This window comes from Chlorocebus sabaeus, chromosome 29 (genome assembly GCF_047675955.1).
Source record: "Chlorocebus sabaeus isolate Y175 chromosome 29, mChlSab1.0.hap1, whole genome shotgun sequence".
Classification (NCBI taxonomy): Eukaryota; Metazoa; Chordata; class Mammalia; order Primates; family Cercopithecidae; genus Chlorocebus; species Chlorocebus sabaeus.
In genome coordinates this window covers 3,110,132-3,133,704 of record NC_132932.1, presented here as the reverse complement: position 1 = coordinate 3,133,704, position 23,573 = coordinate 3,110,132, and the positions used below count along the sequence as shown (strand labels likewise).

At 41.6% G+C, this 23,573-nt stretch overlaps 1 pseudogene; it reads right to left on the bottom strand.

Annotated features, from left to right (window-relative positions):
* Positions 1-16,203: 16,203 nt before the first annotated feature.
* Positions 16,204-21,405, bottom strand: LOC119620303 (myoneurin pseudogene; annotated as a pseudogene).
* Positions 21,406-23,573: the final 2,168 nt, after the last annotated feature.

Genomic DNA, 23,573 nt, shown 5'->3' with positions numbered 1-23,573 from the left:
GCCAAGGCGGGCAGACCACCTGAGGTCAGGAGTTCGAGGCCAGCCTGGCCAATATGGTGAAACCCCATCTCTACTAAAAATACAAAAATTAGCCGGGCGTGGTAGCAGGTGCCTATAATCCCAGCTACTCAGGAGGCTGAGGCAGAAGAATCGCTTGAACCCGGGAGGCAGAGGTTTCAGTGAGCCAAGATTGTGCCATTGCACTCCAGCTTGGGGGACAAGAGTGAGACTTTGTCTAAAAAAAAAAGAAGGCTAGACCCCTGTACACATCTCTAGGAAAGGGGCTGAATCTAGGGGACTGAGCAGCAATGGTGTGCAGGCCCTACTTCCATGGCACGTCACAGGAGAAGACCCACTGACTTGGAACTCCAACCAGCCACAGTAGCAGCATTACATCTTCCTGAGATGGAGCTCCCAGAGGGAGTGGCAGGCCACCATATTTGCTGTCTCACAGCCTTAGCTGTTGTTGCCATCTGGCTCTGGGAAGTCCAAGATGAGTAGGGACTGGAGCCGTCCCCTGGCACAGCACAGCAGCTCTACGGAGAGATGGCCAGGCTGCTTTTTCATGCGGGTCCTAGATCCCATTTCTCTTCACTGGCAGAACCTCCTGACTGAGGTTCCACCCCCTCAGGTGTCTGCCAGCTGGCAGCAATTCCAAACCCCCATGGGACAGAGCTCCCAGAGGGAGGCGTGGGCCACCATCTTTGTTGTTCAGATACTAAAAACTATGAGGTGACTAGGGACTGGAACGGACCCCAAGCATATTACAGCAGCCCAACAGAAAAGTGGCTAGACTGTTTGCGATGTGAGTCTCAATCCCATAACTCCTCACTGGGTGGGTCCTCCTGGCCGAAGTTTCCAGCCACCCCCACACTGGGGCTATCAAGCCAGTAGCAGCTCTGAAACTCCCTGAGACAGAGCTCGCAGTGGGAAGGGCGGGTTGCCACCTTTACTGTCTTGCAGCCTTTATCCTTACTGTCTCCAGGCCTAGGAGAGTCTGTGGGGACCAGAGGCTGGTCCAAACCCCCAGCACAGAGCACCCACCTTGCAGAAAAGTGACTGGACTGTTCTTCACCCAGGTCCCAGTCCTCACTTCTCCTCACTGAGCAGAGCCACCCAACCTGGAACTCCAGCACAACCAACCTACTCGCGCCTGACCACTTCAATCACAGAGGCAGCCCAGCATTTCTCCAAGGAGGAAATCCCAGAGTCAACCCACAACCCCTCCACTACTGCAGTTGAAGTGGTACAACCCTAACAGCCCTTGGGCTGGGGAAGGAACAAGGGGCCTAGTCACTACACTGGCACCTCCAGCACGCCACAGCCACAGTACAGAGAGGAGTCCAGCCCCTCTTCCCTGGGAACCCCTGGCCCCCACTCTTCACTAAGCAGGGCTCCCAGCTCATGATTGCAGAACAGTTGTCCCACCCACAGTTGATTGTACCCATCGGAAGAGGCCCAGGGTTTTCCCTGGAGAGAGATCCCCAGAGGCATCCAACTGCCGCTCTGCCACTACCACAGCAGCAGTTCCATCCCTGCTGCTCTTGGTCTGGGGAAGAAACAAAGAGCCTGAGGGCTATACCTGAGCTACACACCACAGTAACCATATGAAGGGGAGACCAGTCTCTCTTCCAAGCAAGCCCTTGACCCCCAAGGGCTTGAGCTCCAAGCTTATGCCAGCAGTTCAGCTGCCCCACCCCACTGGCTGAACACTCCCAGTAACAGTGGCTCCACATTCCTCAGAGGTGAAGCCCTCAGGGGCAAATGAAAGCCCCTCTACCACTGTCTCTGCAGTGGAACTGCCCTTGCTACCCTGAGACTAATGAAGGAGCAAAGACCTTAAGTACCTTATCCACACTTCCAACAAGCAGCAGTCTACCCAAGGAGAGGAGGCCAGTCCGTCTCCCATGGGACCCACCTACCCCTCACCTCCCCCTCTCCACTTATCACCCAGCAGGGAACCCTCAGCTTGGGCCCACAGCCCCATTCAGGGCTGATTGCACTAAGTGATTGCTGACCTGTATCTCTCCGGGGTAGGGCCCCCAGGAGATAAGGGAAAGGCTTTCAGCCACAACCACCGCTAAAGTTCATTCCTCTGATGTCTCCAAGTTAGGGAGGAAACATAAACCCTAAGAATACCCTAGAGCTGCAGTGGGAAGTCTGGGAGTGTCAAGCCACAAACTACAGGCAGCACTCAAGTGGGAGAGGAGGGCACATTTTCAGAGCATTGAGAGGGAGCATGGCTGCAACTGTGAGGAAATATAGGGGAGCCACAGGACTGAGCAAGAGCCTACCAACTGACCACTACGTCTGAGTGCCACCTACCGGATCACACCCCAGAGCTTCAACACCAAAAATACCTCACTAACCTACCCCTCTGTGAAACCAAAGATAAGTCAGCTACAAATAATAACCCTGCACAAAGCCTCAGACCCGTGAAAATATCCAGAAAAGAAGTCAATTTTCTGTACTCATTCTACACCACAGGTAAAGGAACACCCACATGCAGAGCTAAAAAATAACCAACGCAAGAACTCTGGCAACTCAAATGGTCAGATGTCTTATGTCCTCCAAATGATCGCACTAGTTCTTGAACAAGGGTTTTTAACCAGGCTGAGTTGGCTGAAATGACAAGAAATAGAATTCAGAATGTGGATAGGAATGAAGATCATCAAGATTCAGGAAAACAGCAAAACCCAATCCAAGAAACTAAGAATCACAATAAAACAATACAGGAGCTGACAGACAAAATAGCCAGTATAAAAAAGAACTTAACTGATCTGATAGAGCTGAAAAACACACTAAAAGAATTTCACAATGCAATCACAAGTATTAACAGCAGATCATGCTGAGGAAAGAATCTCAGAACTTGAAGACTGGCTTTCTGAAATAAGACAGTCAGACAAAAATCAAGAAAAAAGAATGAAAACGAATGAACAAAACCTCTGAGAAATATAGGATTATGCAAACAGACCAAATGTATGACTCACGGGCACCCTTGAAAAGGGCAGGAATAAAGCAAACAACTTGGAAAACATATTTCAGGATACTGTCCATGAAAACTTTTCCAACCTTGCTAGAGAGGCCAACAGTCAAATTAAGGAAATACAGAGAATCCTTGCAAGATTCTACACAAAAATACTATCCCCAAGACACATAATTGTCAGATTTTCTAAGGTCCAAATGAAAGAAAGGATGTTAAAGGCAGCTAGAAAGAAAGGACAGGTCATCTACAAAGGGAACCCCATCAGGCTAACAGCAGACCTCTATCAGCCAGAAGAGATTGGGGACCTATATACAACACCCTTAAAAAAAAATCTTAAACCAAGAATTTCATATCCAGTCAAACTAAGCCTCCTCAGTGAAGGAGAAATAAGATCCTTTTCAGATAAGCAAATGCTAAGGGAGTTTATTACCACCAGACCTGCCTTACAAGAGATCTTGAAAGGAGCACTAAATATGAAAAGGAAAAACCACTACCAGCCAATCCAAAAACACACTTCCATACACAGACCAGTGACACTATAAAGCAACCACACAAACAAGCTGGCATAATAACCAGCTTACAACACAATGACAGGATCAAATCCACACATATCAATACTAACCTTGAATGCAAATGAGCTAAATGCCCCATTTAAAAAGGCAGAGTGACAAGCTGGACAAAATAGCAAGACCCAATGGTAGGCTCTCTTCAAGAGACCCATCTCACACACAATGACACCCATAGGCTCAAAATAAAGGAATGAAGAAAAATCTACCAAGCAAATGGAAATAAGAAAAAAGCACAGGTTGCAATCCTAATTTCAGACAAAACAGACTTTAAACCAATAAAGATAAAAAAAAAAGACAAAGAAGGGGCATTACATCAGTGTATTAGTCCATTCTCATGCTGCTATGAAGAAATACCTGAGACTGGGTAATTTATAAAGAAAAGAGGTTTAATTGACTCACAGTTCTGCAGCATTGCTGGGGAGGCCTCAGGAAACTTACAATCATGACAGAAGACACCTCTTCACAAACTGGCAGGGGACAGAATGAGTCCCAGCAGGGGAAATGCCAGACACTTATAAAACCATCAGATCTAATGAGAACTCACTATCATGAGAACAGCATGGGGGAAACCACTCCCAAGATTCCATTACCTCCCACCGGGTTCCTCCCATGAAACGTGGGGATTCTGGGAACTACAATTCAAGATGAGATTTGGGTGGGGACTCAGAACCAAACCATATCAATCAATAAAGGGTTCACTTCCAACAAGAAGATCTAACTATCCTAAATATATATCCACCCAACACAGGAGCACACAGATTCATAAAGCAAGGTCTTAGAGACCTACAAAGCGACTTAGACTCCCACACAATAGTAGTGGGAGATTTCAACATGCCACTGACAGTATTAGACCAATTTCGAGGCAGAAAGTTAACAAAGATATTCAGTACCTGAACACAACATTGGACCAAATGGATCTGATTGACTGCTACAGAACTCTCCACGCAAAAACAACAGAATATACCTTGTTCTCATCACCACATGGCACATACTCTAAAATTGATCACACAATTGAACATAAAACAATTCTCAGCAAATGTAAAAGAACCAAAATCATACTAACACACTCTCAGACCACACAGCAATAAAAATAGAAATCAAGACTTTAAAAAAAATCATCTAAAACCGTGCAATTATGTGGAAATTAAAAGTCCTCAGTGGCTTTTGTGTAAGTAAAAAAATCACAGCAGAAATCAAGTTCTTTGAAACTAATGAGAACAAAGATACAGCATAACAGAATCTCTCCGACACAGCTAAGGCAGTGTTAAGAGGAAAATTTATAGCACTGAACTCCCCAAGTAAAAGTTAGAAAGATCTCAAATTAACAACCTAACGTTACAACAAAAAGAACTGGAGAAGCGAGAGCAAACCAACCCCAAAGCTAGCAGAAGACAAGAAATAACTAGGCCGGGCGCGGTGGCTCAAGCCTGTAATCCCAGCACTTTGGGAGGCCGAGACGGGCAGATCACGAGGTCAGGAGATCGAGACCATCCTGGCGAACATGGTGAAACCCCGTCTCTACTAAAAAAAAAAAAAAGTACAAAAAAACTACCCGGGCGAGGTGGCGGGCGCCTGTAGTCCCAGCTACTCGGGAGGCTGAGGCAGGAGAATGGCATAAACCCGGGAGGCGGAGCTTGCAGTGAGCTGAGATTCCGCCACTGCACTCCCGCCTGGGCGACAGAGCGAGACTCCGTCTCAAAAAAAAAAAAAAAAAAAAGCAGACAAGAAATAACTAAAATCAAAGCTGAGCTGAAGGAGACTGAGACATGAAAAAACCCATTCAAAAGATCAACAAATGCAAGAGTTAGGTTTTTTAAAAATAATAATAATAATAACATAAATAGGCCACTAGCTAGACAATAAAGAGAGAAGATCCAAATAAACAAAATCAGAAACAACAAGAGATGCTATCACTGATCCCACAGAAATACAAATAACCATCAGAGACTACTGTGAACACCTCTATGCACACAAACTAGAAAACCTAGAAGATGTGGATAAATTCCTGGATATATATACCCTTGCAAGACTGAGCCAAGAAGAAATTGATTCCCTGAACAAACCAATAACAATCTCCAAAATTGAGTCAGTAATAAATAGTCTACCAAACAAAAAAGGCACCGAACTAGATGCATTCACAGCCAAATTCTACTAGATATACAAAGAAGAACTAGTATCGCTCCTACTGAAACTATCCCAAAAAATTGAGGGGAGACTCCTCTCCAACTCATTTTATAAGACCAGCATCATCCTGATACCAAAACCTGGCAGAGACACAACAATAAAAGAAAACTTCAGGCCAATATCCTTGATGAACATTGATGCAAAAATCCTCAACAAAATACTTGCAAATTGAATCCAGCAGCACACCAGAAAGATAATCCATCACAATGAAGTAGGCTTTATCCCTGGGATGCAAGATTGGGTTGACATACACATTTATTGATATATATGAATAAATGTGAATAATCACATAGACAGAACTAAAGACAAAAATCACATGATTATCTCAATAGATGCAGAAAAGGCTTTTAATAAAATTCAACATCCTTTCATGCTAAAAACTCTCAATGAACTAGATATTGACGGAACATAACTCAAAATAATAAGAGTCACATAAGACAAACCCTCAGCCAGTATCTTGCTGAATTGGCAAAAGCAGGAAGCATTCTCCTTGGAAACCAGCGCAAGACAAGAATGCCCTCTCTCACCACTCCTATTCAACACAGTATTGGAAGTCCTGGCCAGAGCAATCAGATAAGTGAAAGAAATAAAGGGCATTCAAATAAGAAGGGAGGAAGTCAAAGTATCTTTGTTTGCAGATGACATTATTCTATATCTAGAAAACCCCACAGTCTTGGCCCAAAAGCGCCTTCAGCTAATAAACAACTTCAGCAAAGTCTCAGGATACAAACTCAATGTATAAAAATTACTACACTCCTATACATCAACAACAGCAAAACCAAGAGCCAAATCAGGAATGCAATCCCATTCACAATTGCCACGAAAAGAATAAAATACCTAGTAATACAGCTAACCAGGAAGGTGAAAGATCTCTACAATGACAATTACAAAACACTGTTCAAGGAAATCAGAATGACATAAACAATGGAAAAACATTCCATGCCCATGTACAGGAAGAATCAATATCATTAAAATGGCCATACTGCCCAAAGCAATTTACAGATTCAATGATATTCCTATAAAACTGACAATGACATTTTTCACAGAACAAGAAAAAATTATTTTAAATTTCATATGGAACCAAAAAAGAGCCCAAGTATCCAAGGCAATTCTAAGCAAAAAACAAAACAAACGAACAAAAAAAACAAAGCTAGAAGCATTATGTTCCCCAATTTCAAAGTATACTTACAGGGCTATGGTAACCAAAACAGCATGGTACTGATATAAAAACAGACATACAGACCAATGGAACAGAATAGAGAGCTCAGAAATAAGGCCACACACCTAGAAGCATCTGATCTTCAACAAACCTTATAAAAACAAGCAATGGGGAAAGGATTCCCTATTTGATAAATGGTGCTGGGATAACTGACTGACTAGTCATAGGCTAAAGACTGAAACTGGACCCCTTCCTTACAGCATGTACAAAAATTAACTCAAGATGGATTGAAGACTTAAATGTAAAACCCAAAACTATAAAAACACTAGAAGACAACTAGGCAATACGATTCTGGACATAGGAATGGACAAAGATTTCATGATAAAGATACCAATAGCAATCACAGCAAAAACTGACAGAGGCTGGGCCTGCTGGATCATGCCTGTAGTCTCAGCACTTTGGGAGGCCAAGGTAGGAGGATAACTTGAGGCCAGGAGTTCAAGACCAACCTGGCCAACATAGCAAGACCTCATCTCTTAAAAAAAAAAAAATTGAAAAAACTGACAAATGGATCTAATTAAAGGTAATGGCAGGACAGGTGTGGTGGCTCATGCCTGTAATCCCAGCACTTTGGGAGTCCAAGATAGGCAGATCACCTGAGGTCAGGAGTTTGAGGCCAGCCTGGCCAACATGGTGAAACCCTGTCTCTACTAAAAATACAAACAAATTAGCCAGGTGTGGTGGCAGGCACCTGTAGTCCCAGCTACTTGGGAGGCTGAGGCAGGAGAATCACTTGAACCCAGGAGGCGGAGGTTGCAGTGAGCCGTGATTGTGCCCCTACACTCCTGCCTGGGTGACAGAGCGTGACTCTATCTCAAAACAAACAAACAAACAAACAAACAAACAAAGGTAAAAGCTTCTGCACAGTAAAAGAAACTATCAAAAGAGTAGACAGACAACCTACATAATTGGAGAAAATATTTGCAAACTATGCATCTGACAAAAGTCTAATACCCACCATCTATAAAGATCTTAAATTTACAAGAAAAAAACAAACAGTCCCATTAAAAAGTGGGAAAAGGACATGAACAGACATATTTCAAAAGAAGACATGTAGCCAAAAAGCATATAAAAAAATGCTTAATATCACTGATCATTAGAGAAATGCAGATCAAAACCATAATGAGATACCATCTCACATCAGTCAGAATGGTTATTATTAAAAAGTCAAAAAATAATAGACGCTTTCAAGGTTGTGGAGAAAAGGGAATGGTTATACACTGTTGTTAGGTGTGTAAGTTAGTTCAACCATTGTGGAAAGCAGTGTGGCTATTCCTCAAAGAGCTAAAAACAGGACAACCATTTGACCCAGCAATCCCATTACTGGGTATATACCCAAAAGAATATGAATTGTTCTACAGTAAAGACACAAGCATGTATATATTCATTGCAGCACTGTTCACAATAGCAAAGACATGGAATCAACCTAAATGCCATCAATGGTAGACTGGAAAAAGAAAATGTGGTACATATACACCATGGAATACTGTGCAGCCATTAAAAAAAAGAATGAGATTATATCCTTTGCTAGAACACAGATGGAACTGGAGGCCATCATCCTTGGCAAAGTAACACAGGAACAGAAAACCAAATACCACATGTTCTCACTTACAAGTAGGAGCTAAAGATGAGAACACATGGACACAAAGAGAAGAACAACAGACGCTGGGGCCTACTTGAGGGTGGAGGATGGGAATAGGAAGAGGATCAGAAAAAATAACTATTGGGTACTAGGCTTAGTACCTAGGTTACTAAATAATCTGTACAAAAGAACCCCCATGACACGAGTTTACCAATATAACAAACTCATGTATCCCTGAACCTAAAATAAAAATTTTAAGAAAAGTAAAAACAGCTTTGAGGTATAATTCATATACCATGCAATTCACATGTTTGAAATGTACAAAACAATGGTTTTTAGATTAACTCAAAGTGGATGAAAAGAAAAAATTTTTTAAGAAATGGTTTTTAAAATATATTTACATATATGTGCAACCATCACCACAGCCAGTTTTAGAACGTTTTTATCACATGAAAGAGAAACGCCATACCCTTTAGCTGTAACTTTCCTATCCCTCTGCCCCTACTCCCACCTCAGCCTTAAAGAAACACTAATCTACTTTCTGTCTGTATAGATTTCCCTATTCTGGACATTCATTTGAATGAAATCATAAAGTCTGTGGTCTTTTGTGGCTGGTTTCTTTCCCTTTGCGTACTGTTTTCAAGGTTCATCCATGTTGTAGCATGGATCAGTGTTGCATTCTTTTTATGGCCAGATAGCTTTCTGCTGTATGGATATACTATATCTTGTTTATCCATTCTTCAGTTGATGAACCTTTGGGATGTTTTATCCTTCTGGCTAATATGAATAACACTGCCATAAATGTTTATGCCCAAGTTTCCATGTGTGTGTTTTCATTTCTCTTGGAACTGCTGGGTCATATCCTAACTCTGTTTAATCATTTCAGATACTGCCAGACTGTTTTTCAAAGCAGCTGCATAATTTTACATTCCCACTGCCAGTGTGAGAGGTTCTAATTTCTCCACATCCTCACCAACACTTATTCTTTTCTGACTCTTTTATTCTAGCCGTCCTAGTTGCTATGAAGCGGTATCTCACTCTTGTTCCTAATGACTAGTGATGTCAAGCATCTTTTCATGTGGTTTTGTTTTGTTTTGTTTGCTATTTGTGTGTCTTATTTGAAGGAATATCTATTCAGATCCTTTGCCCATTTAAAACTGGGTTATATGTTTTTCTGTTATTGACTTATAAGAGTTTCTTACATATTCTAGATACAAGTCACTCATCAGATATAGATGATTTACAAATATTTCTCCCATTACGTGAGTTGTCTTTCACTTTCTTGATGGTGTCTCTTGAAGCACAAAGGTTTTCATTTTGATGAAGTCCAATTTACTATATTTTCATTTGTTGCTCATGCTCCTGGTATCATATCTGAGAATTCTTTGTCAAATTCAGGGTCATGAATATTTACCTTCTAAGTGTTTTCTTCTAGAGTTTTATACTTTTTGTTCTTACATGTAAGTCTTTGGTCTATTCTGAGTTAATTTTTGATGTGAAGTCAGGGTTCAGCACTGGCTGGAAATGAAGAGGAGAGAGAGGCCTGTGTTCTTGGCTACAGTAGTCAGGAATCAAATATTCCTCTCTAGAGCAGTCTTATTTCAAATACCACAAACTCTCACCTTTCTTACCAAACTTGTGTACATTTTCTCAAGTAGATATTTGTTCACTTCCTGCTTACTCTTAGGACCATTTCCAGAGGCTTCATGTGACTCGTGTGTGTGTGTGTGTGTGTGTAATACTTTTCTTTTTTTTTAATTTTTATTTATGAGGCGAGTCTCACTCTGTCTCCCAGGCTGGAGTGCAATGGCACTATCTTTGCTCACTGCAACCTCTGCCTCCCAGGTTCAGGTGATTCTCCTGCCTCAGCCTCTGGAGTATCTGGGATTACAGGTGTGTGCCACCACGCCCTGCTAATTTTTGTATTTTTAGTAGAGATGGGGTTTCGCCATGTTGGCCAGGCTGGTCTCGAACTCCTGGCCTCAAGCAATCCGCCCACAGCCTCCCAAAGTGCCGGGATTACAGGCGTGAGCCACTGTGCCCAGCCATTTAAATATTTTTCGTCAGTTTCAATGAAGACAAGGTCAGCAGAGCGCCTTATGCTGTCATGCCAGAAGTCTATCTCTTACTGATTTCTTATTAATGATTTTCATGATAAGTTATATTTTGTCTTATGTTAATATTGCTACTCTAGCTTTATTTTGGTTAGGTTTTTTTGTTTGTTTGTTTGTTTTTGTTTTTAGAGGGAGTCTTGCTCTGTCTCCAGGCTGGAGTGCAGTGGCCGATCTCAGCTCACTGCAACCTCTGCCTCCTGGGTTCAAGCGATTCTCTTGTCTCAGCGTCCCGAATAGCTGGGATTACAGGCTTGTACCATCACGCCTGACTAATTTTTGTATTTTTAGTAGAGACGGGGTTTGCCATGTTGGCCAGGCTGGTCTTGAATTCCTGACCTCAGGTGATCCGCCCACCTCTGCCTCCCAAAGTGTTGGGATTACAGATGTGAGCCACCGCACCCGGCCTATTTTGGTTAGTATTTGAATGACACGTCTTTTCCCATTCCTTCGTGTTCAGCTTTCCTGTGCCATTATGTTTGCAGAATTTCCCCAAGTAGACCTGAAATCTGCTTCCTCTAGGATGAAGAAACATTTATTTCAGATGTAACTCGCCTCACAGTAAACATTCAGAAATGTTCTGAGGCTTTATTAAAAGAGCTGGTGGCCGGGCCCGGTGGCTCACGCCTGTAATCCCAGCACTTTGGGAGGCCGAGGCGGGCTGATCACGAGGTCAGCAGATCGAGACCATCCTGGCTAAAACGGTGAAACCCCGTCTCTACTAAAAAACTACAAAAAAACTAGCCGGGCGAGGTGGCGGGCGCCTGTAGTCCCAGCTACTCGGGAGGCTGAGGCAGGAGAATGGCGTGAATCCGGGAGGCGGAGCTTGCAGTGAGCTGAGATCCGGCCACTGCACTCCAGCCTGGGCGACAGAGCGAGACTCCGTCTCAAAAAAAATAAAATAAAATAAAAATAAAAGAGCTGGTATGACTAAGCAGAGATAAAACAAACCCTATGAAAGAAAATTTTATTAAGGATGGAATGGAATTTTCACTTCAATCAGATGTATCACAGGCAGCTGAATAGCTGTATGAAGATTTGAAAGCCAAGAATAATTACCACATTGACAGAGTACTGCTGCGTCTTCTTTACGCAGGTATCTTTATGCAGTTAATTTATCAGAACCCTTATTTATCATAAATACATTTGTGTCTTAAAAGATTTTACCATCACTCTCAGCTTCATCTTTAGACAATTTTCCTAAAAGTACCCTAAATTTAATCTTTCCTACTTGCTGTTTTGTAAAAATTGACTACTAAAAAGTATATGTATTTATGATGTACAACATAACATTTTGATATATGTATATATTGTGGAATGGCTAAATCAAGCTATTTAACATATTCACTACCTCACATACTTATCATTTTTTGTGGCTAGAATACTTAAAATCTATTGTCTTAATAATTTTCAAGTATACAATATATTGTTATTAACTATAGTCACCATGACATACAATAGATGTCTTGAATTTTTTCCTCTTGTCCAGATAAAATTTTGTGTCCTTTGACCAAGATCTCCCCAATCCCTCCACCTCACAGATTCTGGTAACCACCATGCTACTCTCTGCTTCTAGTAGTTCAACTCTTGTAGGTTCTTGAAAAAGGTTTGTTGATTATATCTTTTTTAAAAAATCAATTTTTTTTTTTTTTTTTTTTTTTGAGACAGGATTTCTCTGTGTCACCCAGACTGGAGTGCAGTGGCACAATCTCAGCTCACTACAACCTCCACCTCCTGGGTTCAAGCTATGCTCCTACCTCAGCCTCCTGAGTAGCTGGGACCATAGGCACATGCCACCACACCTGGCTAATTTTTGCATTCTTTTGTAGAGGTAGGGTTTCGCTATGTTGCCCAGGCTGGTCTCAAACTCTTGAGCTCAAGCAATCCACCCACCTCAGCCTCCCAAAGTGCTGGGATTATAGGTGTGAACCGCCTTGCCTGGCCAAAAAAAAAAAACCCAAATCCAACTCAATATTGTTGATACTTCTTACCATTTTTCTAGTCTCTATTTAATTTATTTTGCTCTAATCTTTATTTTTTCATTCCTTCTACTAACTTTGGGCTTAATTTGTTTTTCTTTTTCTAGTTCCTTGAAGTGCAATGTTAGGTTGTTTATTTGGGATCTTTCTTCTTTTTTGGTGTAGGCATTTGTCGCTACAAATTTCCCTCTTAGAGTTGTTTCTGCTGCATCCTATAAGGGCTGATATGTTGTGCGTCCATTTCCCTTTGTGTCAAGATTTTCAGAGACTGGATTTCAAAAAGGAAGGATATTTCTAAATTTCCCTTTTAATTTCTTCTTCAACCCATTGGTTGCTTGGGAGCATGTTGTTGAATTTCCACGTAGTTGTGAATTTTCTGAAATTCCTTGTTATTGATTTCTAGTTTCTTTTTTTAAAAAAAATTATTTTCATAGATTTTGGGGGAACAGGTATATTTGGTACATGAGTAAGTTCTTTAGTGGTGATTTGTGAGATTTTGGTGCATCCATGACCCGAGCAGTATACACTGAATCCAATTTGCAGTGTTTTATCCCTCACCCCCATCCCACCCTTTCACTTGAGTCCCCAAAGTCCATTGTATCATTCTTATGCCTTTGCATCCTTATAGTTTAGTTCTCGCTTATAAGTGAGAACATCTGATGTTTGGTTTTCCACCCTAAGTTACTTCACTTAGAATGATAGTCTCCAGTTCCGTCCAGGTTGATTTGAATGCCATTAATTCGTTCCTTTTTATGGCTGAGTAGTATTTCATCTTGTATATATATACCACAATTTATTTATCCACTCTTTGATTGACGGGCATCTGGGCTGGTTCCTTATTTTTGCAATTGTGAATTTTACTGCTATAAATATGTGTGTGCAAGTATCTGTCTTGTATAACGACTTCTTTTCCTCTGGGTAGATACCTAGAAGTGAGATTCCTGGATCAAATGATAATTCCACTTTTAGTTCTTTAAGGAATCTCCACACTGTTTTCCATAGTGGTTGTACTAGTTTACATTCCTACCAGCAGTGTGAAAGCGTTCCCTTTTCACTGCATCCACACTTACGTGTATTATTTTTTGATTTTTTAATTATGGCCATCACTGTAGGAGTCAGGTGGTATCACAATGTGGTTTTGATTTGCATTTCCCTGATCCTTAGTGATACTGAGCATTTTTTCATAGGTTTGTTGGCCATTTGTATATCTTCTTTTGAGAATTGTCTATTCATGTCCTTGGCCCACTTTTTGATGGGATTGTTTGTTTTTTCTTGCTAATTCGAGCTCCTTGTAGATTCTGGGTATTAGTCCTCTGTCAGATGTATAGATTGTGAAGATTTTCTCCCACTCTGTGGGCTGTGTGTTTACTCTGCTGACTGTCGCTTTCATATCATTATGGTCAAAAAAGATACTTGATATAATTTCAGTCTTCTTAAATCTGTTAAAACTCATTTTGTGGTGTAACATATGATCTATCCCAGAGAATGTTCCATATGTGGTTGAGAAGAATGTGTGTTCTGCTGCCGTTGGATGGAATCCCAGTTGTCATTTGTTAGTGTTAGCTTTACTTGCCATCTGTAGACACTAGACATTTTTTGACCCATGAATTATTGCTCCTTTTTGTTTTAAAAAAAAGACTGCTTTATATAAGGGTTTTTTCTATAACTTATCTCTCTTCTCTCATATTTTACTTTAAGAAGTGAGAAGAGGCCGGGCGCGGTGGCTCAAGTCTGTAATCCCAGCACTTTGGGAGGCCGAGACGGGCGGATCACGAGGTCAGGAGATCGAGACCATCCTGGCTAACACGGTGAAACCCCGTCTCTACTAAAAAATACAAAAAACTAGCCAGGCGAGGTGGCCTGTAGTCCCAGCTACTCGGGAGGCTGAGGCAGGAGAATGGCGTAAACCCGGGAGGTGGAGCTTGCAGTGAGCTGAGATCTGGCCACTGCACTCCAGCCTGGGCAACAGAGTCAGACTCCGTCTCAAAAAAAAAAAAAAAAAAAAAGTGAGAAGAATCAGGAAATGCTTTTAACATCCATCTTGAAAGACTCCTTAGATCACCCATTTCACTAGGTACCTTTTCTACCTTCCATTTTACTGCAGATGATAGTGGTGCTAAACTTTTTGCCACTAGGTGATAAGAATCCATGTTTTTCTAGTTTTTTCAGTTTATTTTTATAGTTTAAGGGGTACAAGTGCAATATTGTTACATGGATACATTACATAGCCATGATGTCTGGACTTTTGGTGTAGCCTTCATTTGAATAGTGTACATTGTACCCATTAGTTAATTTCTCATCCCTCACTCCCTGGTACCCTCCCCACCTTTCTGGTCTTCAATGTCTATTATTTCACTATGTCCATGTGTACACATTATTTAGCTCCCACTTATAAGTGAGAACAGGCAGTAGTTGACTTTCTGGTACTGAGTTATTTTGCTTAAGATAATGGCCTCCAGTTCCATTCATGTTGCTGCAAAATCATGATTACATTCTTTTTTATGGCTGATTAGTATTCCATGGTATGTGTATAATACACACACACATTGTATATATATGTAAATATAACATATATACATATAGGTGTATGTATATACTCCATGGTGTGTATATATATGTGTATATATATGTGTGTATATGTATACATGTTATATATGTATTTATAACAGATACATGTATGTTATATAGGTTCATGTATGTGTATATACATGTGTGTGTCTCCCATGGTGTGTACACTACACATATATATATAAAATGTTCCTAGTTGCGTGTGGTGGCTCACACCTGTAATCCCAGCACTTTGGAAGGCTGAGACAGGCAAATCACAAAGTCAGGAGTTCAAGACCAGCCTGGCCAACATAGTGAAACCCCATCTCTACTAAAAATACAAAAAATTAGCCAGGGGTGGTGGTGGGCACCTATAATCCCAGCTACTCAGGAGAGTAGACCAGCCTGGCCAAGGTGGTGAAACTCCATATCTACTAAAAATAGAAAAATTAGCCAGGTGTGGTGGCACACACTTGTAATCCTAGCTACTTGGGAGGCTGAGGCACAAGAATCTCTTCAACCCAGGAGACAGAGGTTGCGGCCTAGGCAATGGAGTGAGACTATGTCTAAAATACATATATTATATATATATTTAAATATATTTTTATATATTATATATTATATATAAAATTTATATATTGTATATTATATATAAAATATATATCACTGGGTGTGGTGACTCATGCCTGTAATATATAATAGTATTATTATAAATAATATAATATAAATATAATTTATATTATATATAATATATAAATAATATATATTATAATATATTATAAAATTATAATATATTATTATATATAATATATAATATATAAAAATATATTTAAATATATATATATTTTTTACCAGCACCATTTATTGAAGAGCGTCCTTTTCTCAGTGTATGTTTTTGTCAACTTTGTCAAAGATCAGTTGGCTGTGACTATATGGCTTTATTACTGGGTTCTCTCTTCTGTTCCATTGATCTATGTGTCTATTTTTATACCATGTTGTTTTGGTTACTATAATCTTGTACACTGGCTATGTTAGACAAGAGTGTTCTTTCAGAGCACAGCTTGGCTGTGATTTTCCACATTTTTGTTTCACTGTAACAGTTTGCACATCTTGTGCTAGAAACTAATTTTCCACAGCTTATGTCAGCTCAAGTTCTGAATTATTTCTTTGTGCAACTTGTTCTACTCTGGGTGTGGACAGTTTATTTGCATCTAGGAATAATTCAATAGATGCATTCTCTAAAATGTCACTGAGATATTACACTGCTTTATTCTATTCTGTCTTCTGGGAGTTGAAAGACTTCTTTTTCTTTTTAGTTTGAGGTGACTTCTTTGCCAAAACCTCTTGTTCAGGATTTGCCTGAACTAAATTTGTAGATGCTTTTGATTTCTCCCAATCATTACAATCTTACAATAGAGTAAGAAGACAAGTCTGTTGGTTCAATTCAATGTTTCCAGCAATGCTAAATATCTCTGTCAAGATTTACTGTTTCTATGTATGTAAACTCCAGCTGTTTCTGAAATTCATCAGCCTTCACCTGATTCTGATCAAAAAGACTTTATTCTCAGAAGTGCTTCTGTAGATAACACCAGAATACTCACTAAAAGGGGCAAGCACATTCCTATGAGCTTTAAACTGGTCTCCAGTTTTCAGTAACACCTTCCTCAAGTTTCTTTAAGTGCACACTTGTAGCTTCTCAAAGGCTATCAGAATTTACTAACAGTCTCCTCAAGAAATTTTAGGCTTTCAGTGACACTTTCCTCAAAGTTCTTGCAGCTTCCTTCCACTGTGAATGCCACTCCAACTTTTTAGGTTTTTACTATGGCAGCATCTCACATCCATGTACCAAAATCTGTATTAGTTACTTATTACCATGTAATAAATTGCCCTAGAAGTTAGCAGCTTTTAAAAAACAATAAAACATTGGCCGGGTGCGGTGACTCATGCCTGTAATCCTGGAACTTTGAGAGGCTAAGGAGGGCAGGTCACCCTAAGGTCAGGAGTTTGAGACCAGTCCAGCCAATATAGCGAAACTCCGTCTCTACTAAAAATACAAAAATTAGCTGGGTGTAGTGGCCCATGCCTGTAATCCCAGCTACTCAGGAGGCTGAGGCAGGAGATTCGCTTGAACCCAGGAGTCAGAGGTTGCAGTGAGCTGAGTTCATGCCACTGCACTCCAGCCTGGGCAACAGAGTAAGACTCCATCTCAAAAACAACAACAAAAAACAATAAAACCAATAAACAGTTACAATTTCACAGTTTTCTATGGATCAGAAATTTGGGAGCATATAGTTAGGAAATTGTGGCTTGGCTGTCTCCTGGGGTTGCAGTTAAGTTGTCAACTGGGGCTGCAACCAATTGAAAACAGGAAGGACATGCTTAGAAGATAACTTACTCATATGGCTGGTGTCAGTGCTAACTGTCAGCAGGAGGCCTCAGCTTTTCTCCACAGGGCTGAGTATTCTCATGACATGACAACTGCCTCCCCCACATAGAAAGTAACAATGTATTTTATGAGCTTGGGAGTCTCAGAAGGCACACATAGTTATTTTCCCAATATCCTATTGGTTCTCAGGTCAACCCTGTTCAGGGTTGGTCAGGGTCAAGAGGTGCTCGCTACAACGGTCAGATGTGGAGGATAAGAGGAAATGCATTTAATATCTTGAAAACTAGCAAAAGAAAAAAAAAAAAGGAAAGGATTAAACATGTATCCTGCGTTTCTTTTGTAAACTGCATTTAAAATATAAGGGAAAAGACTGAAAGTAAACGAATGAAATATATATATTTTTAAATTAAATATATATTTAATATATTTAATATTAAATATATTTAATTTTATTATATATATATATATTTTTTTTCCCAACACCATTTATTGAAGAGCTTCATTTTCTCAGTGTATGTTTTTGTCAACTTTGTCAAAGATCAGTTGGCTATGAATATATGGCTTTATTAGTGGGTTCTCTCTTCTGTTCCATTGATCTATGTGTCTATTTTTATACCATATTGTTTTGGTCCTCAGGGAGGATCACCTGAGCCCAGAAGATAGAGGCTGCAGTAAGCCAAGATGGCACCACTGCACTCCAGCCTGCACAACAGAGTGAGATCTGTCTTTAAAAAAAAAAAAAAAAAAATTCTTACAAAAAAACTCTAGGTCCTGCTAGGTTTATCAGTAAAATTTCCAGGGGAGGGCTGGGCACGGTGGCTCACAACTGTAATCCTAGCACTTTGGGATGCCAAGGCAGGTGGATCACCTAAGGTCAGGAGTTCCAGACCAGACTGGCCAATGTAGCAAAACCCCTTCTCTACTAAAAATACAAAAATTAGCCTGTCATGATGGTGGGTGCCTTTAATCCCAGCTACTTGGCAGGCTGAGGCAGGAGAATCGCTTGAACCCAGCGGGAGGAGGTTGCAATGAGCCGAGATTGCACCACTCCACTCCAGCATGGGCGAAAAAGCGAAACTGCATCTCAAAAAAAAAAAAAAAAAAAAAATCCAGGGGAACATGTTCTTGGGACCCCCGAGGTCTGTGTGCGAAAGAAAAATTAAAAGAAAAAAAAGTTAAAATTCCCAAACATTTAAAGGATAAATAATATTTATATTACACAAAATATTCCAGGGATTAGAAAAAGAGAAAATACAGACCAATTCATACTAAGAGGCCAACATAACCTTGACACCAAAACCTGGAAAAGAATGTTAAAAGGAAAGAAACCTATAGGTCAATTGCTCTCATAAACATAGACAAAAATTCTAAATAAAATATTAGCAAGACAAATCCAGCAATCTATAAAAGGGTAAATGTTATATGATGTTGAGTTTATTCCAAAAATATAAAGTTGATTTGACATTTAAATTAAAGGATAAAAATGCAGTTGTCACAATTGATGGAGAATAAGCATTTGATAAAATGCCATACCCATTCAGGATTTAAAAAAAAAAATCTTTGCTATGCATTTGTTCAGCAGCAATAGAAACAAAATAAATAAAAACTTTTTTAGAAATATTTTTAAGTAGTGATGAAAGAGTGTGCCCTTAATTAATCTGAGAAAAGATTACTATAAAAAAGTATAGCAAACAAAGTATTTATTGCCAAATATTAGAAGTTTTCACCCTGGCCCGGTGTGGTGGCTCACGCCTGTAATTCCAACACTTTGGGAGGCTGACATGGGCAGATTACAAGGTCAGGAGATCGAGACCATCCTAGCTAACACGGTGAAACCCTGTCTCTACTAAAAAATACCAGGTGTGGTGGCACGCGCCTGTAGTCCCAGTTACTCGGGAGGCTGAGGCGGGAGAATCGCTTGAACCCAGGAGGCAGAGGTTGCAGTGAGTCGTGATTGCACCACTGCACTCCAGCCTGGGCAACAGAGCAAGACTCCATCTCAAAAAAAAAAAAGCTTTCCCCCTGAGATACGGAATAAAATGAGTTTATCCTCTGTTACTGTTTTGATTCAACATTAAACTGGACAGTTTATATTTAACAATGTGCAATGAGGTAATAAGGAATAAGTATGTAAGTACTGGAAAAGAAGAAACAAAATTTTCATTATTCACAGACAACATAAAAAACTCAAAATGAGGCCAGGCACGGTGGCTCATGCCTGTAATCCCAGTGCTTTGGGAGGCCGAGGCGGGTGGATCACGAGGTCAGGAGTTGAAGACCAGCCTGGCCAACACAGTGAAACCCCGTCTCTACTAAAAATACAAAAATTAGCTGGGTGTGGTGGCTTGTGCCTGTAGTCTCAGCTACTCAGGAGGCTGAGGCAGGAGAATCACTTGAACCGGGGAGGCAGAGGTTGTGGTGAAACGGTATCACGCCACTGCACTCCAGCCTGGGGGACAGAGGGAGACTTCGTCTCAAAACAAAACAAAACAAACAAAAAACTCAAAATGAATCTACAGAATTAACAAATAAATTTAGCAGGACCTGAATACAAAATCAACACATAAAAATAAATTATTGTTAAAAAATAAATAATTGGAAAATAAGTTACCTTAAATTATAGCATTTACATCAGTATCCAAAATAAATTCTAATGAAAGATGTGCCAGATCTGTATGCTAAAAGCGAGTAAATAATATTAAAACAATTAAAGACCTAAACAAATGGAGGGTTATAACATTTTCATATATTGGAAGACTCAGAATTCTAAAGATTTATTCCATTTGCTTATACAATCCCAGTTAAAATCCCAGCTGGTTTTTAAAATTGCCAGCTGGTTATTATATGGCAGATAAAACTGTCCCCCAAACTCCAATTCTTTCTCTAGCCAAAGAACTGGAAAATGGGTGGCCTAGTAGGAGAGAAAACCTTTTGACAACATTTACACTACTCCAGCCAAACTTCATGGCAAAAACTGCAGACGGAGCTGAATAAGGAACCTATATTTCCACCTCACCTAGCAATAATGAAGCACCATTCTCCCTTCCTGCGGTGTCCGCAGCAGCTGAGCTGGGCGTCTAGATTTCCACCCCTGCCTGCCAGCAACAGTGCCCCCTCCCTATACCTGTGGTAGCAGTGGAGGCTGAATCGGGTGTCTAAACGTGTACGCCTACCCAGCAACAATGAGGCACCTTTCCTCATGTCAGCAGAGGCTCAGGGAGGAGCATGGACTTGCACCTCCACCCAGTCGTAACAAGATGGTATCCAGGCCCCGCATGGTGGCTCATTCCTGTAATCCCAGCACTTTGGGAGGCTGAGGCAGGTGAATCACCTGAGGTCAGGAGTTCAAGATCAGTCTGGTCAACATGGTGAAACCCCATCTCTACTAAAACTTCAAAAATTAGCCAGGTGTGGTGGTGGGCATCTGTAATCCCAGCTGCTCACAAGACTGAGGCAGGAGAATCTCTTGAACTCGGGAGGCGGAGGTTGTAGTGAAGCAAGATCGCGCCACTGCACTCCGGCCTGTGCAACAGAGCAAGACTCTGTCTCAAAAAAACAAAAAAATACAAAACAAACAAACAAAAAAAACCAAGATGGTGTCCCTTCCTCCACTAGCAAGGTGTCAGTGGAGGCCGGCTAAAATATAAAATTTTAATAAGATCCAGAAAATCATAAAATAATACCAGTATGTCCAAGATACAATAAAAAAAAAAAAAATCACTTGTCATACCAAGAACCCAGAAGAACCTCAATTTGAATGAGGCAATGATGGCAGCGGCTGCTCCAGATGGCCTGCCGCTACCATCACACCAGCTGCAGCAGAGAGGCACCCGGGGCTGCATGCTTAGCGGAGCTGGAGGGAACAAGCGGGAGACCCGCCGCTTCTGAGTTGGGGCAGGAAGTCCCTGGATGCCGCTGCAGCTACCCACACTGTGGCTGCAGATCGGGCCTCCCACTCCATGGAGGAAACAGGAGCCCCGCCCTCTTGGGCGGAGCTGCAGCTGCACAGATTGTGGTTGCAGATCCGAGCCTCCCTGTGCTCTTTGGGGGCTGGGAGCAGGCAGGATCCCTGTCCTCCAGGGCACAGCTGCAGCCACCAAAACTGCAGCTGCAGACCTGGGCCTCCCACTCAGAAGAGCAGGCAAGGGTGCTCTCCCCCCTCCCCACCCCCACACGCAGCTCAGCCACCCAAACCCTGACTGGAGACGCAGACATCCCTGCACTCTTGGGGACCCGGGAATGCCCCCTGCTCTCGCAGGGTCGGAAGCACCTGCTCCCACTGCCTGGCTTCTCCCTGCTGTTCCCCCTTCCCATCTCAGAATAAAGTCTGGGAGGATACCATAAATGACAGCAGGAGGCAGATAGATTCCTGGAAGGCGGTGGGTCCCTGGTGAGACCCCACCTTCAGGCCAAGGAGGGCTGGGGGCTGGGCTGCCAGTCCCATGGAGTGGGAACTTGTGGTGCCTTTTCCCAGTCACCCAGGGCTGCCCATGGACCAACTGTGCACACTCCCTCCCCTCTGAGGCCCATAAAAACCCTGGGTTCAGCCAGAGCTGAGCAGAGGACAGGACAACCAGCTGTAGAGAGGAGCTACCCACTCTAAGGCCTCCTCTCTGTTGAGAGCTGGGAAGATGACTGGAAGACCTGCTTGCAGAAAGGAGAAACCCACTTTAGTGCCTCCTCTCTACTAGAAGCTGAACACTCTTGGGACACCCTGGCTGCAGACCCTGCTGTGGGTCTCCTGTAAGTTGTCTATTGCTCAGTAAAGCTCCTCTTCATCTTGCTCACCCTCCACTTGTCTGCATACCTCATTCTTCCTGGTCACAGGACAAGAACTCAGGACCCACCAAATGGTGGTGCTAGAAGAGCTATAATACAAACAGGGCTGAAACATGCCCCCTGTTTGCCACGTTGCAGGTGAATAGAAGGAGAGAAGAGCTGTGACTCCTCAGGGAGCCCAGACCTGGGAGCTCCCCAAGCCAGGACTGTGACTCCCTCTTTGGGGTCCTGCAGTGCCTGGCGTCTCCAAGCTTCCAGGCACCACTGCATTTCCTGGTGCTAGCCAGGGAAGCTGCTTGCAGTGTGCCTGGTCCAGCCACAGCCTCGCAGAGAGCCAGGGCCCTTGCCAGCACCTGGAGCTGCCCGCCCCACTGCAGCAGCTAGCATGTCTGACTGCAGCAGTGACTTGCTCACACACCCCTCACCACTCCATGCCTGACTCATCCTTGGCAGATGTGGGATCCATGCTAGTAGTGTGAGCTGAGTGCAGCCTGCGAATCCAAGTGGGCAGAATGAGCCCACAGGCTTGAGCAAAACTCAGGCAAAGGCACCACTGGCCAGAGGTTTCAGGCCAGAAAAGTGACACCCCAAGGATCCCGTAACAGTAACAGATGCCAACACTAAGATGACACAAATACTGAAATAATCTGACAAAGATTTGAATGTAGACTTAATAAAAATGCTTCAATAAGCAATTATAAATATGCATACAACAAATGAACGAATAGAAAATATACGCAAAGAAAAGTGATCTAGCATTTGTGTGATCAGAGTCTTAGAAAAGAGAAACAGAATGGGGATGAACAAATTTCATAAAAATAATGGCTGGATTTTCCCCAAATTTGGCAACAGACATAAACCTAAAGATTCAAGAAGCTGAGGAAACTCCTGACAGATGAACCCAAAGAAATCCACAACAAGGACATCATATTCAAACTTTTGAAAACTAAGGACAAAGAAAACATCTTGAAATCAGCAAAAGGCGCATTACCTAGAAAGGGACAACACTCCGTTTATTTTTATTTTTATTTATTTTATTTTTTAAATTCAAATACCAACTCAAACCAGAAGAGAACAACAATTCAAATGTCATGAAAAATCATAGAGGCCAGTAGGAAGTGGCACATTTTTCAAGTGCTGAGAGAAGAGTCAACCCAACATTTTCTATGCATAAAATATCCTTCAGGATGGAAATTCAGTTACACACATTTTCTCTCTCTTTCTTTCTTTT